The sequence below is a fragment of the Lepidochelys kempii genome, chromosome 4 (assembly GCF_965140265.1).
Source record: "Lepidochelys kempii isolate rLepKem1 chromosome 4, rLepKem1.hap2, whole genome shotgun sequence".
Taxonomy (NCBI): domain Eukaryota; kingdom Metazoa; phylum Chordata; order Testudines; family Cheloniidae; genus Lepidochelys; species Lepidochelys kempii.
This window is the reverse complement of record NC_133259.1, coordinates 42,166,655-42,181,605: the sequence shown is the minus strand read 5'-3', so window position 1 is coordinate 42,181,605 and position 14,951 is coordinate 42,166,655.

Below are 14,951 nucleotides of genomic sequence, written 5' to 3'. Positions count from 1 at the left end.
AGTAACACCAATGTAAATTCATACTGCAAGTATGGAATTTCCACTGAAACTAATGACGCTACTATGGATTTATTTTGGGTTCAAGTTTGAAAGTCAGACTTTGCTCTCAGTTACATCAATGTAAATCTGTAGTAATTCAGTTGAAGCCAACAGAGTTATTTCAGATAGACCCAGGCATAACTGAAAGCAGAATCTGATCGGCACTCTGTGGAATTCAACCTTCAACATACAATCGGTGTACCTCAGAGGAGCAAAACTGGATGCAGCATGATCTTCAGCTGCCTTGCCCCCTAACAGATAACACCAGTCTCCACTGGGTTCCTAGCTGAATAAGTTACAATTAGTGTAACTTAAGTGTTAAAAAATTCAGCACAATAATGTTATGGTATATTTGATTGGTACTGACAAAGAAATCGATGAGTCTCTGAAATATAAAGGGCATTTAAAGAAAAGTGTTGGGCGAGGTACTAAACCTCTGTCACTTCAAATGTTATTAATTACACAAACTAAATTGGACGCTGAGTGAGCATTTTACTTGGAGAAATAAGCCTTTAAGTACTTGAGGCTCAGTTTGTCTGTAGTAGATCTACTGTAACACAGCATGAATAATCATGGCAATGCTGGACATCAGCGCCATCATAAACTATTTATCAACAAACCATATTTAACGGTATTTTTGCCTGCAGAGAGGTCACCCCTTTAAGCACAGATTAATCCTATTAATGGCTTTTCCTTACCTTAATGAAAAAGACGTTATGTGCTTCTTGGAGATGCTCAAAGTGCTGTTAGATTCTGATATGATGTAAGACTGGCAACACAATTTTTTAGTTTGTTTTGTTTCTGTTTTGTGGGTAAGGTATAAATGGTTTGTGTGGTTTGCTGCCAGGCTCTCCGATTACCAGACAAAGGTTCCACTAACCCTAATAAAATAAGATATTCTATACTCCATTTTTTCCGGACTCTCACAGAGTTGTATGCACAAAATGTCTCCACACTCATTGCATCAGATTCTGTGATCTCACTTATACTAGTGCAAATCCATCTAGTGAAGTCAATGGAGCTACACTAGTGTAAAACTAAGTGGAGAATAAGGCTGAGTTCTCTCCTCGCCCCTTCTTTTCTGCCAATGGGGTTGGGTTATGGAGACGCATCTGAAAGTTTGGTATTTCTTCAAATCTTATCAGAATTAATATGAACCTCTTTGGTCTAAAAAGTAATCAGGAGATCTCACATGATGATGTTTTCTTGAGAAATTTTTGGTACTTTATAGTTTTGGTGTCAATTTGGTTAGAAATATTATAACAACTGTTCTGGTGCTATTTCAATAACCAACTGCTCTCCCACTGGGAACTAATATGCATAGAGATATGCAAAAAGCATGAGGAGTTAGAACTGGCCTGGATTGAAGTGGATTTGGTAACCCAGCAATGCTGCTCTTTCTCCATAGTCTTGAATACCAGAATTCTGCAATCGTCACCTGATCCATTATAGTCACACGTTTGTTGTTTTACTAAGAGATGCTTAGCAATTAATGCAGTATCACACCATTGATTACTCCCTTCCGAGAGCTGAACCTTTAAAAACGAATTCCTTTGAAAGGTGCCAGGTTGAGCGGTCCAGAGAGTAAAATGACATTTTGATTCATATAACAGGCACATTACAGGCAATAGCAGTCCATACTTCTATATATTGCCTCTCCCTTGGATCACTGGACCATCTCTCACTGAGAGCAGTCCAGTCTCTATGTTCTTTCAGTCCTTAGCCTCTCTGTACAGATGTTCAACAAAGATGATAAATCATACTAATTGATATTGTATTCTGTGTTATGAGAACTAAGGGCATGTCTATTCTGTGATAAAAGACCCACAGCTGGCCCAAATTAGCTGACTCAGGCTCACAGGGCTATAAAATTGCAGTGTTGACATTCAGGCTCCGGCTGGAACCTGGGCTCTCAGATCCAACAATGGATGAAAATAGCATTCAGTAGGCCATAATTTTTTCTAATAAACACCAGCATTTTGTGACAGACCACCATCGGCTTAGCTGACAGTGGGGGCCAAATCCAAGCATGCCATGGTTAACAGGCCAGATTTTAACACATATGAAATTTAAACAATAATTGCATATAAATGAATGATAGACATTTTCCGGAACCAGCTTGCTGAAGGAGTCAGGCTTTTGAAACACAGACAGTTCACTGTAACCATTTATTCCCAGCAAGCTCATTTATTTATTTATTTAGGTGTGGTTTGGTTTTTGACCATTGTTTTGCTAATGGAATTGAAAGAACTTGAGGAAGTTTCTGTTTTGGGTTGGTTTTTTTGCTGTGGACCACAAAATTCTAACCTTTGAAGTGGAAGAGACTGTGAAGAAGCAATAATATGAATATCCTTTTTGTGGCTGTGGGACTAGATTCAGCTCTCCATTACACTGGTGTATATCTAGGGTAAATCCTGTTACTCAAATATGTTACTATTAAGATCCATTGGTGTGGAGGAGATCAGAATTTGGTCAGTAGTCTTTGTGAAAATGATAATGTTTTACTGTCAGATTCTACTGTATTTCCTACTGTTATGGTGAAAGACTCAATTGCAATTGCCACTTTACTAACCTTGCACATCAATGTGAAGTCAATTTGCTTTAAAGTTTACACGAGGCAATGCTAAACTTGTGAGAAGCATAAGAGCCCCTTCTCATACCCTTTGCATTCCAGATTGTGACATAATAGTATTCAGGCACAATGTGTGGAGTGTGGTGCTGCTGTGGAGACTTCTGCGGCTGGGACAGTGGCCACAGTGTCTCTCTGATCCTGATCCCTGCACCATTAAAGTTAAAGTGAGTTTTGCCATTGGTTTCAATGAGTTTAGAATAAAGGGATTAGAGCTCCTGGCTCTAGTATACACAAATCCATTTCCTCTCCCCAGCCCACAGCCACTGTGGCTAGTCATACCAGATTGTTATAGGACAGGCTGGCACAGAAACCCTTTTTTTGAAGGACATAGAAGGTTGTATAGACACATCTATGTGGCTTCTTTGCTCATGGTCTACCTGAGCAACTGACTCACAAGATACAAGAGGCACAGAGGGTCTCACATTGGCCTTCTTAGCCAGGGATGAATTTTCCCAATGAAGTAGAATCTGCTCATCTTTATGTTTTCTCCTTCCGTGCCATGGCCAGTGGGGTGCTAATAAAGGCTAATGGCATAATGAAACTTTTAGGTTCTCTGTCAGACATTATGAACTGTGAGAAGATGCTGAGGGAAGGCTTTGTGATAAATTGTGTTGACCCTGAGCCTATAATATCCATAGGAAAACAGAAAAGATCAGTGGATCCAATGGTGTGACAAGCTGAATAAATGTTTTATTTATAAAAGACCTGCTATATATATATATATATATATATATATACACACACACACACACAGGCTTATACAAAAGAAAGACATCTACTTAAAAGCCCTGGGTGTTCCTAACTCAAATTACAGGAGCAAAAGTAATATCTAGCAACCAAGGCCCAGATCCACAAAAGTATTTAGCTGGCTAACTCTTATTGAAATCAATGGGAGCTAGGCCCATAAATACTTTTGGGAATCTGAGCATTATTCCTTAACAGCCAAGAAAATTCAGACCCCTACAGAACTCTCACAAAATTCCCCATTGTCTTCCAGACCTAACCCCCATCAAACCTCCCTTTACATCAGTCCAAGCAAATAAGTATGCCTTGAATCACAGTTAGAGAGTCTGGGGTTACTAACAGAATGTACTCTCCTCATTATACAATTACCTGTCCCCACACAGTTAAATCCTGCAGAACACTGAGACGAGCTTTCATAGAAGAGAGAGAGTTATTCCAAGGGCCTTCCATTCCTGTTTGACTGTGAATCCACCTTTGCTAAGTGCCAGGCTTTCTTCACAGTTTTTCTACAGCTGTTCAGCTTCTCCATAAATACTTCACAAGGATATATTGATCACATTTAAATTGCATCTGTTTGCTACAAGGAATGCAGTTTAAATGAGTAGGAAATAGCCAAAAATACAGGAAGGATTGAACTAGGTCACTTAGAGATCTGTTTATTATTTCATTTGTTTGCAGGCTAGGAGACTAGAGTGCCAGGGCTAAATTCTGTCTTTGTTATACCCACGTAACCCACTGAAATCAATAAGTTTCGAGAGCAGAATTTGATAAATAATATCTTAGAATTGAATTTGGAAGAGAGTATTTAAAGGACCCATATTGCATCATATAAGAGGTTTTATGCCAATTTTTGCTCTCAGGAACACCAGTGCACACCACTGACTTAATGAGAGGAGGATTTGGACTTTTGTTTGAAACATGAGGAATTGTCAGTTCTGTCTGGTTTGGTTTAGAAAAGGGAATTTGAAAGAAAAATGCTGCCTTCTTTTGTTCTTTCTTTTAAACCATCCCCGGTATCTTTAGGAAATAATAGAGAGCAGCCAACTTGCAATGAGGAGAGCTTCAAGGCATTCTTTTTGTGGTTCTGGATTGTCTGAGCTCATTTGCTTTGTTATTTCAGCACTTTGAATGGGTGACCCCAGCATTGTGGTGTAAAACACAGACTAATTATATATATATTCCCATTACTGTGCTAAAACTAGAGACTCTTGACCCCAGGCCCTACTGATCTAGATGAAACATGACTCCTTAGGATTTCAGTCAAGACAACTGGGGCATTTGAGTCCATAACTTGAAGAAAGACAGGAAGGTTTCATTGATTCAAACCTCACCCTATTGCTTAACCCTGTGCATTTCCCAGGTATGTCTGTTTGAGTACATAAGAGGCTAGTTTGGGGACCAGGATTTCATGAAGGGTTAAAACAAATTATATGATTGGCTATGATTAAAAAATAAAAGTCCTTCCCTATCCATTTTGTATACATAACCTCTATCCATGTGCTCTGTCACACTGGCAAATGCCCTGTGTATAACCGCTGTCAGAAAGAAGTACAGCAGATGAAAAAGATTACACAAAGGAAAAGAAATGGACCAGCCAGTTCTGCAAAATGACTGAGAAATTAGAAAAAACAGGCACTTTCTGTGAATGGTGTATCTTCTAGCACACACCTGGTGGAAGCATTAAAACTGAAATCAGCAAATACCCGAAATGCATACATGCTTGAAGCACCCAAACATTATGAACAAAAGTGACGCAATGACTTGAAATCCTTCCTAATTGCTACACAGCAATTTAATGTTGTGCAGGAAGGACATGCAGGGCAGAAAAGGTGGGGGAGTTGCATTGTATGTAAGAGAGCAGTATGACTGCTCAGAGCTCTGGTATGAAACTGCGGAAAAACCTGACAGTCTCTGGATTAAGTTTAGAAGTGTGAGCAACAAGGGTGATGTCATGGTGGAGTCTGCTATAGACCACGGACCAGGGGGATGAGGTGGACGAGGCTTTCTTCCGGCAACTAACGGAAGTTACTAGATCGCAGGACCTGGTTCTCATCAGAGACTTCAATCACCCTGATATCTGCTGGGAGAGCAATACAGCAGTGCACAGACAATCCAGGAAGTTTTTGGAAAGTGTATGGGACAATTTCCTGGTGCAAGTGGTGGAGGAATCAACTAGGGGCAGAGCTCTTCTTGACCTGATGCTCACAAACCGGGAAGAATTGGTAGAGGAAGCAAAAGTGGATGGGAACCTGGGAGGTAGTGACCATGAGATGGTCCAGTTCAGGATCCTGACACAAGGAAGAAAGGAGAGCAGCAGAATACAGACCCTGGACTTCAGAAAAGCAGACTTTGACTCCCTCAGGGAACTGATAGGCAGGATCCTCTGGGAGAATAACATGAGGGGGAAAGGAAAGCTGGCTGTATTTTAAAGAATCCTTATTGAGGTTACAGGAACAAACCATCCCAATATGCAAAAAGAATAGTAAATATGGCAGGCGATCAGCTTGGCTTAACAGTGAAATCCTTGCTGATCTTAAACACAAAAAAGAAGCTTACAAGAAGTGGAAGATTGGACAAATGACCAGGGAAGAGTAAAAAAATATTGCTCAGGTATGGAGGGGTGAAATCAGGAAGGCCAAATCACACTTGGAGTTGGAGCTAGCAAGAGATGTTAAGAGTAACAAGAAGGGTTTCTTCAGGTATGTTAGAAACAAGAAGAAAGTCAAGGAAAGTGTGGACCCCTTACTGAATGAGGGAAGCAACCTAGTGACAGAAGATGTGGAAAAAGCTAATGTACTCAATGCTTTTTTGCCTCAGTCTTCACGAACAAGGTCAGCTCCCAAACTACTGCACTGGGCAGCACAGCATGGGGAGGAGGTGACCAGCCCTCTGTGGAGAAAGAAGTAGTTCGGGACTATTTAGAAAAGCTGGACGAGCACAAGTCCATGGGGCTGGATGCACTGCATCCGAGAGTGCTAAAGGAGTTGGCAGATGTGATTGCAGAGCCATTGGACATTATCTTTGAAAACTCATGGCGATCGGGGGAGGTCCCGGATGATTGGATAAAGGCTAATGTAGTGCCCATCTTTAAAAAAGGGAAGAAGGAGGATCCGGGGAACTACAGGCCAGCCAGCCTCACTTCAGTCCCCGGAAAAATCATGGAGCAGGTCCTCAAGGAATCAATTCTGAAGCACTTAGAGAGGAAAGTGATCAGGAACAGTCAGCATGGATCCACAAGGGCAAGTCATGCCTGACTAATCTAATTGCCTTCTATGACAGATAACTGGCTCTGTGGATGAGGAGAAAGCAGTGGATATGTTGTTCCTTGACTTCAGCAAAGCTTTTGATACGGTCTCCCACAGTATTCTTGCCAGCAAGTTAAAGAAGTATGGGCTGGATGAATGGACTATAAGGCGGATAGAAAGCTGGCTAGATTGTCGGGCTCAACGGGTAGTGATCAATGGCTCCATGTCTTGTTGCAGCCGGTATCAAGTGGAGTGCCCCAAGGGTTGGTCCTGGGGACGGTTTTGTTCAATATCTTCATAAATGATCTGGAGGATGGCATGGACTGCACCATCAGCAAGTTTGCAGATGACACTAAACTGGGAAGAGAGGTAGATACGCTGGAGGGTAGGGATATGATACAGAGGGCCCTAGACAAATTAGAGGATTGGGCCAAAAGAAATCTGATGAGGTTCAACAAGGACAAGTGCAGAGTCCTGCACTTAGGACGGAAGAATCCCATGCTCCGCTACAGACTAGGGACCGAATGGCTCGGCAGCAGTTCTGCAGAAAAGGACCTAGGGGTTACAGTGGGTGAGAAGCTGGATATGAGTCAACAGTGTGCCTTTGTTGCCAAGAAGGCCAATGGCATTTTGGGATGTGTAAGTAGGGGTGTTGCCAGCAGATCGAGGGACGTGATCGTTCCCCTCTATTCAATATTGGTGAGGTCTCATCTGGAGTACTGTGTCCAGTTTTGGGCCCCACACTACAAGAAGGATGTGGAAAAAAATTGAAAACGTCCAGCGGAGGGCAACAAAAATGATTAAGGGACTGGAACACATGACTTATGAGGAGAGGCTGAGGGAACTGGGATTGTTTAGTCTGCGGAAGAGAAGAATGAGGAGGGATTTGATAGCTGCTTTCAACTACTACCTGAAAGGGGGTTCCAAAGAGGATGGATCTAGACTGTTCTCAGTGGTAGCAGATGACAGAATAAGGAGTAATGGTTTCAAGTTGCAGTGGGGGACGTTTAGGTTGGATATTAGGAAAAACTTTTTCACTATGAGGATGGTGAAGCACTGGAATGTGTTACCTAGGGAGGTGGTGGAATCTCCTTCCTTAGATATTTTTAAGCTCAGGTTTGACAAAGCCCTGGCTGGGATAATTTAGTTGGGGATTGGTCCTGCTTTGAGCAGGGGGTTGGACTAGATGACTCCTGAGGTCCCTGCCAACCCTGATATTCCATGATTCTATGCCGCCAGAGTCTCCATGATGATGGATGCCTTATAACTGAGTGCAAAATAAATGACAATAAATAATTCTAAAGTGTTACAGTTTATGATGAATGATGATGTTTATGATAAAAAGAAAAGCCTTTCCAAAACATGGGTCATCTGTGATCAGACCTGGACCTGCAGAGAACACCACTCTTAGAGCCCATAAGCTTTCTATCATTCACCTGGAAGGCCCATTCTTCACTGTGAGACTGAATGAGCCAATAAAATAATGTAGTAAGAGCATTGCCAAGGCAAAAGGAAACACACATACTGTAGCTCTTAGCTTGGGAGCCAAAAGAACAGCAGGAAACATTCAGAATAAAAAAGTTGTATCAGGATCTTGTGCTGAACAAGGTTTCTGGGGAGTGTTTGTGTGCATGCATGTGTGTCTCTGAGTATTTGAGAGTCAAGTAGCTTTGTGGTCTTATTCTGTGTAAATCTCCTCCCTCCTGTACCCATGCTGTTGTCTCCTATTGTCACTCATTCTGGCATTGCTAACCTGGATTGTGAGCAATAGTTAGGGTTAGGAGCATGTTTTTACTTGTCTTTCAAATGCCATGCTCACCTATGGATATGTAATAAATAAAAATGAGAAAGCAAGTGTGAGAGAGGTGAGTTTCACATAGACTCCTGTGTGCCAAAGAATAAGACTAGGACTCAAATGCATCCAAGTGGACTTCCAAGGACACGGGCCCCTTCCCTTTGTCAGATCAGTGGAGATCCACAGGTTTAGAGGGTGCAGCTTTCGACCTCCTCCCTGAGGGAAGGCCATCCTGATAGATGAGCTCCAAGAATTCCACTTCCCTATGGGAATAACCTGGAGAGAGGGAATGGAGCCCCAGCGATATATGGGGTAGGCAATGTATGTTCCTTACCTAATGAATTACAAAGAGAAACAGATTTTACTGAGAGACAACGTAGAAGTGGTCAAAATGAACTTTGTTCTCATTTTCAGACTCTCTGTTTCATGTGATGCCTCCAGCCAATGCACTAATTTTCAGTGGCAGAACCACTAACCCGGGTTCTGGGACTACAGCTAATGTCCAAGATCGCACAGTGTTCCAGGTTCTGCTATACTCACCTTGAATAGTCCTACTGGAATACATGCAACTGTTTGTGGAGCTAAGGGCCTACTCAAAATGAACAAGGGTGTTAGAATGCAGCCCTAAATTAGAGTTTGCTGCTCAGCGAGTCTCACCAGAGGAGTCCCAGACTACAGGCAGCTCTGATGACAAACAGAAGTAATCATCAAGCTAATGCCTCTAAAGGGCGGTTACCCTGGGCAGTAACATGGAAGGCCTTGCACAATGCATGGAAGTTTAAACAGCCACAGACTGGGGACACTTTGTAGATGCTTTGACTTTGTATAAACAATTAACAATGCTCACTTCACACTCCATGCCAACACTAAACCCTCCATTCCCCACCTACCCAGGAGAGACTGAGTCAGTTTTACACCTGCACATTCTTTTGCTTTAGCTTTAATCCTTGGTGCTTCTGTTCGGGGATAATTTGCCTAAAAAAGACAAAGAGAAGACAGGGTGAGCACTGGGAACCAAACACATTGAAAGCAACACTGTCAGGGCTCCCTTGCTATGGTGTCTTACCGGCTGGGAAAGAAAGTGGAGAGTATGTGTCCTACCATAGTGTTTCCCCAGACAACAATCTTTAGAGATGTTTGGGGCAGCCGGGGGGAGGTAGAGGAGGGAATATCAAAAGTTTAGCAAGGAAGAGAGAAGTGACTAGCAGTGTGGAGACTGAGTGACTAAACAGTCATGAAACAAACATCCAGCCACAAATAGGTTAATAGTTTGATTTATTCATATTTCATGGCTAAAAATGCTTATTTCTGCCCCTCTGACTAAGCTTGCTACATTGGCTTTTAAGTCTGGCAAATGTAGAGAACTTTTTTTCCTCTAATGAAAGGGAATTTGCTCAGTGGGCACTCTTTGCATGTTGCCCGTGTCTAGTCACGAGATTGTTATCATCAAGCAACAGGGACCCTGGAAATCTAGGTCACTTTGGGATGTTTTTCTGTAGCAAGAAAAAAGAATGGTACAGCATCTTTTCTGAAGGCTGCAGCTGTGGAAATATGGAGCCGTCTGCTCTTTCACACCCTCAGAGCTCAATGCTGGCTGTGAAAACCCAGAAGCTGTTGCTTTTAATGATCCTGTGACCGTGAAATTGGCTCTGATTCATTCACTGGCCATGGAATCTGCATAGCCTTATTAGTATACTTATTTGGGTAATCTGCGTCTTCTGAAAAGGGAATTGTACTGCCTGTGTCTACGGATGTACAGTCCGTCGCATATCATAACGAGACCGTGCCTGAGATGAAGTAAAAAGAAAAACAGAGCAGTGCAGAGGTTGAATCTGGTATGCACCAAATTAGGTCTCAAAGAAAGAAAAGGAAAGAAAACTGCCAGTGCTCACTGCTGAACACTGGTGTCTTTTCAAAAGTGGACAATCAATTCTTTCTTCCATGTGTGTTTTGTCTGGTATTTGAGGTCATACAGAAGTTGTATGCGACCAATCAAATAACTTTTTAAACTTCAGTAAGCAGGAACAACCAAAACAAAGGGGAATTACACCATGACAATTAAGATGGTAAAGGCTGTGATGGAGAAACTTAAAAAAAAAATCCATAGTGTTCTTAGAATTTATAACAATGTAAAGGAGCCCTTGAACATATCAGGTTTCCTGCTACTTTTCTAGGAACATCCATCCAGCCACCACAGAAAAGATGCACAACTACTTAGACATTTCCATAACATTTATCATGTTAGGTAATGTATATAATGTTATTTACATGAATGTCTTATTTGTTTAGAATCTTGTGCCTTAACAGATGTCCTTCAGCTGTAGGTGCAGAGAATGTAAAGTAAGGACTGATTCTCCATCAGTGGAGTTATGGTGGTATAAAAGGGAGGTATATCAGAGAAGAATCAGACCCCAAAGGCTTAAGCTGCATTTTTCCTAAATCATTGTGTCCCTCACCCTGTCAAGAATCTTGCGTATTTTCAAATTACGTTTTTAGTGAAAGTTGTAAAAAATAGAGAAATATTTCTGATTGGAAACCGGCCCCCTGGTTAGTTACGCAGAGTATAACAAAAAATGCATTCAGTTCACTAATAAGCCCCCTTGCTTGGAGGCCTGCATCTAGTTTCAGTTCCACTCGTGTAAATAAGGAATATGGTAACTCCATTCTAGTCAGTGTAACAAATGTGAGATCAGAAATTGGTCATTTTTTCATATATAGCCCTGTTGGCATCTATTAAGTAATGGTAACAAATATTTCTGAAGCATAGCTATGAATGCTCGGAATGTCTGTATAACTTGCATTGACTTTCAATAGATTTAAGTACTTAATTTCCATTTGTGCCTTTGAAAATCTCTCCTGACATGATTACCCACCACTCATCCTCACCCACTCACTAACTTCTAAAGCAAGGACCGTATCTGCAACGTGAATCCCTTGGTGCATAGGTCAGTTCAGAATCTAACGCCTAGTTTTTGGAACAACTATAGAAGTCGTCCCCAAGCGATCCACCCCAAATTTTACACAAGACCCAGTGCATGCATGGAGACATGGCACTTTGGAAGCTTTAGTAAATGCTAATGTAATCTATAAAGTTACTACTTCTTTATTAAATTAATTCTGATCTTTATGGCCAGGCTGTGACCAATCACTGTGTAGGTTCTCTAGGGCAGGGGAGAGAATCATAGAATCACAGGACTAGAAGGGACCTTGAGAGGTCATCTAGTCTAGACCCCGGCAAGATACAAGGAGCCCTCTTGTGCTGAGCACAAGGACTGTGTAAGTGTCTACAGTGTTGTTAATTTCTTCAAATGGGATAGGGAAGCTGAGAACATGGCCATAGTCATTAGACCTTGTGCTAATGTAATACTGACAGACCCCAGTTATCAGCGGGTAGGATCAAACCTGGAAGCTAAATGCATGAGCCTCAACTGCATGAGCTAAAAGCCACATGGCCCTTAGCTAAGGCTGTAGCAGACTCATTAATCTCTAAGTGGTCTTGGTGCCACAAGGGGGGACAGAACACCACACCCAGGAGGTATGTGGGTTACACTAGGGTAGTGCAACTCTTTACTGCCCCAAACATGTTGCCTTAAAAGGCACAGTCGAACTTTCAGTGTTGTAATTCAAGGCTTTCTGAAATCATCAGTTCTGAAATACAACAGGTAACCATTGAAGACTTGGAGCAACTTCCTGGTGTGTTTGTATTTGCTTTCCCTATCTACAGGAGTTCAAATCACTACTGACAGACATATAGTATGTCTAATAACTGAGGTTTAAGGTGCATATTGTGCATTGATAATGGAACTAGTTAATTTTCAGGGGAATGCCTGTAGTATGTAAACTCTGGCTCTTCCATGTAGTTATTAATATGGGAAGTAAGAATCAATTGCTGATATAGTCTTAAAGTTTATGTACTGAGTCAATATTTTGTGCAGCTGCTTTTTCAGTCCTTGTCAGACCACTGGAGACAGGTGAACAGAAAGACCTAAAATAAGAACATCAGATTTTGGCCGATGCCGTTTACGAATAGGCCAGTTCAGAACTCTATGTGTGTAATTGTGGAGTTAGACATTTACTGATAGATGTTTTAAGAGCTTCCTTATTGAGAATGTGATTTTTCTTAATAGATAAACACTAAGAGTCAGATACTCAGCCGGTGTAAAACAGGATAGCTCCATTATCTTCAAAGGAGCTATGCTGATTTACACTACATAAGAATCCAGCCCTAATAATTTAGTAATAAAAATGGAATGAAGTGAAGGAAGCCCATGAGCCTGTACAATTTATACTTTTTAGAAACACAGCACTAAAGGGCAGACTTAAGTCTCATAACTTGTTGCATATTTTAGGTGAACTTTAACCATATTTTTTTCTACCTTCTATTTTTCCAGATATTTATTAACCACTCTGTTGCTCTATCGTAAACAAAGTGGTGGTGCTTTCAGAGCAGAAATATAGATGAGACTGAGTGGGAAAGCTCGCCCAACTCAGGCCTCAGCTATATCTTTTCTGTAGGTATATACAGTACTTCATGTAGAAAGGCTATCTAGCTAGTACCCTTTCCAAAGTAATAATATTCACCTACCAATGTAAAAAAAAAAACCCAAACTTAAAAACTTTCACAAACTAACTCCAGGAAAATTCCACTGAAAAGGGATATACCACCAGAACAATTAGACAAATACAAGTCTAACTATTTCATGGTTACAAAGAGAAAAATCTCTGAAAATTATGAGTTTGTCATATTCCATTTTTTCCTTCAGAGTATTGAATGCCATTTAAAGCACAACAAATATCCAAGTTCATATCCCCTGACAAACATCCAGGGACACCTTTAAGTCAAAACAGAAGCAACCAAAAATCAGGAGGCAAAGGAAACTTTGACGAAGCCACAGAAAACTTGTCAGATGCAATTATTCAGTAACTGTACCCACAGTAATTATTAGGAAGGGACCTACTGACCATAATCTTTGTTGAACACTGTGTGGTTGAAGAGTTCCACATACACTGCAATCTGCAGAGTAGCAAAATACAAAACCTTCTGAGGCAGAGACATAATGCTAAAAGCAAGTGAACAAGCACCACAATATTCAGAAAACTTTGCAAGTCAGGTGACCAAAATCAGACCAGGAAACAATCCTACCAACAATAGGAAAAGCAAGGCCAAAGTATTTATAGCTTAAAGTAATCCAAAAATATGGCGAATCATAAACAACGAGTTACAAATACAGCCAGCTAACAGGAATCTTCTTGACCTCCCTCATGTGGTTCAGGTAGCAAAGCGCTCAGGATTAATAAAGCTGTAAACAATAAGAAACAGGGTAGAAGCGACAAACATAGCTGGAGACACAGATACCAACCACAGTGCTGGGAAGTGCCCATCTTAAAATATAACTCTGCTCATAATGTCATGCAACCAGCCCAGACACAAATGATACTTGTCTCATTGCCTTGGAAGGCTAGCCATCTAGGGGTGGGGGAGGGGGGCAGGATACTCAGTTCCTGAAAACATAGCAGGCTTATTCTCAAACCCACACCTCTCTGCCCTACAATCCTTACTAGGCTCTTTGGTAGCCATATTGACGTGTCACTCCCAGAAGCTGTGACAGATTAGCTGATTCAGAGTTAAAACTAAAATGATAAGAAATCCAAAGATTTGAAAGTATGTACATTCACAGTTCAGATATCAAAATGGTCTTAATTCTGTTCTATTAACAAGCCTACCTCATCTCTGTCTCTTTGCATGGTGAGATATTTTCTCCCTGAAAGTCTGCAGTTTGCAGCATTAAAATGTACCTTCCAGAGCACTGGTTTCTGAATGGTTTCATGTCTCCACTGCAGGCACGCTGTGTACGTAATGAGACTTGGATCGCTGGCTGCCATAATGAAATCTGGCTCCCAATGTTGGAAGCTGCTGAGAGCTTAATGTGACATTTTGAGCCCATTTGGCACTTCACAGGCTCAAGTCCTAATGAGCAGTGGGGAATAATTATAGCCTTCAGTGTCCTGTTCGTCAAACCAGGAATCTGTTCCCATGTTCTGTGAACTTCTGTGGGGAAGGACAGAGTTAACACATCCATTATATGATTAAGAATAAAACGTTGCAGATTCTGTGGGTACTGATAAAATAAAACTGTTATGGATAAGGTAATCTGAGTTTCTGTTTTTTTCCAAGATGAGGTCAGAACTAACGTAGTTTGGATACCTTACCTGTGAATTTTTTATGATCAAATGAATGTTTTGGTGTACCTGTAAGTTTATCCTTCACTCTGAATCCCCTGGCATGGTACTGATTGTGTTTCTGCTTGTTATAACGTTGTTGTAAGGACTTTAACTCAAAAATTACTGATAAATACTCTCAATCTCAGCTAACTGTAAATGTAGCTTTTTGTCCGGCAACATACATATGCTTTCTAATTAAAGGTGGGTATTGAGCAACTCAAATTATAGGATGACAATTTTGCCTTAGCTGGGTACTTGTGCTTAGGTTTTACAG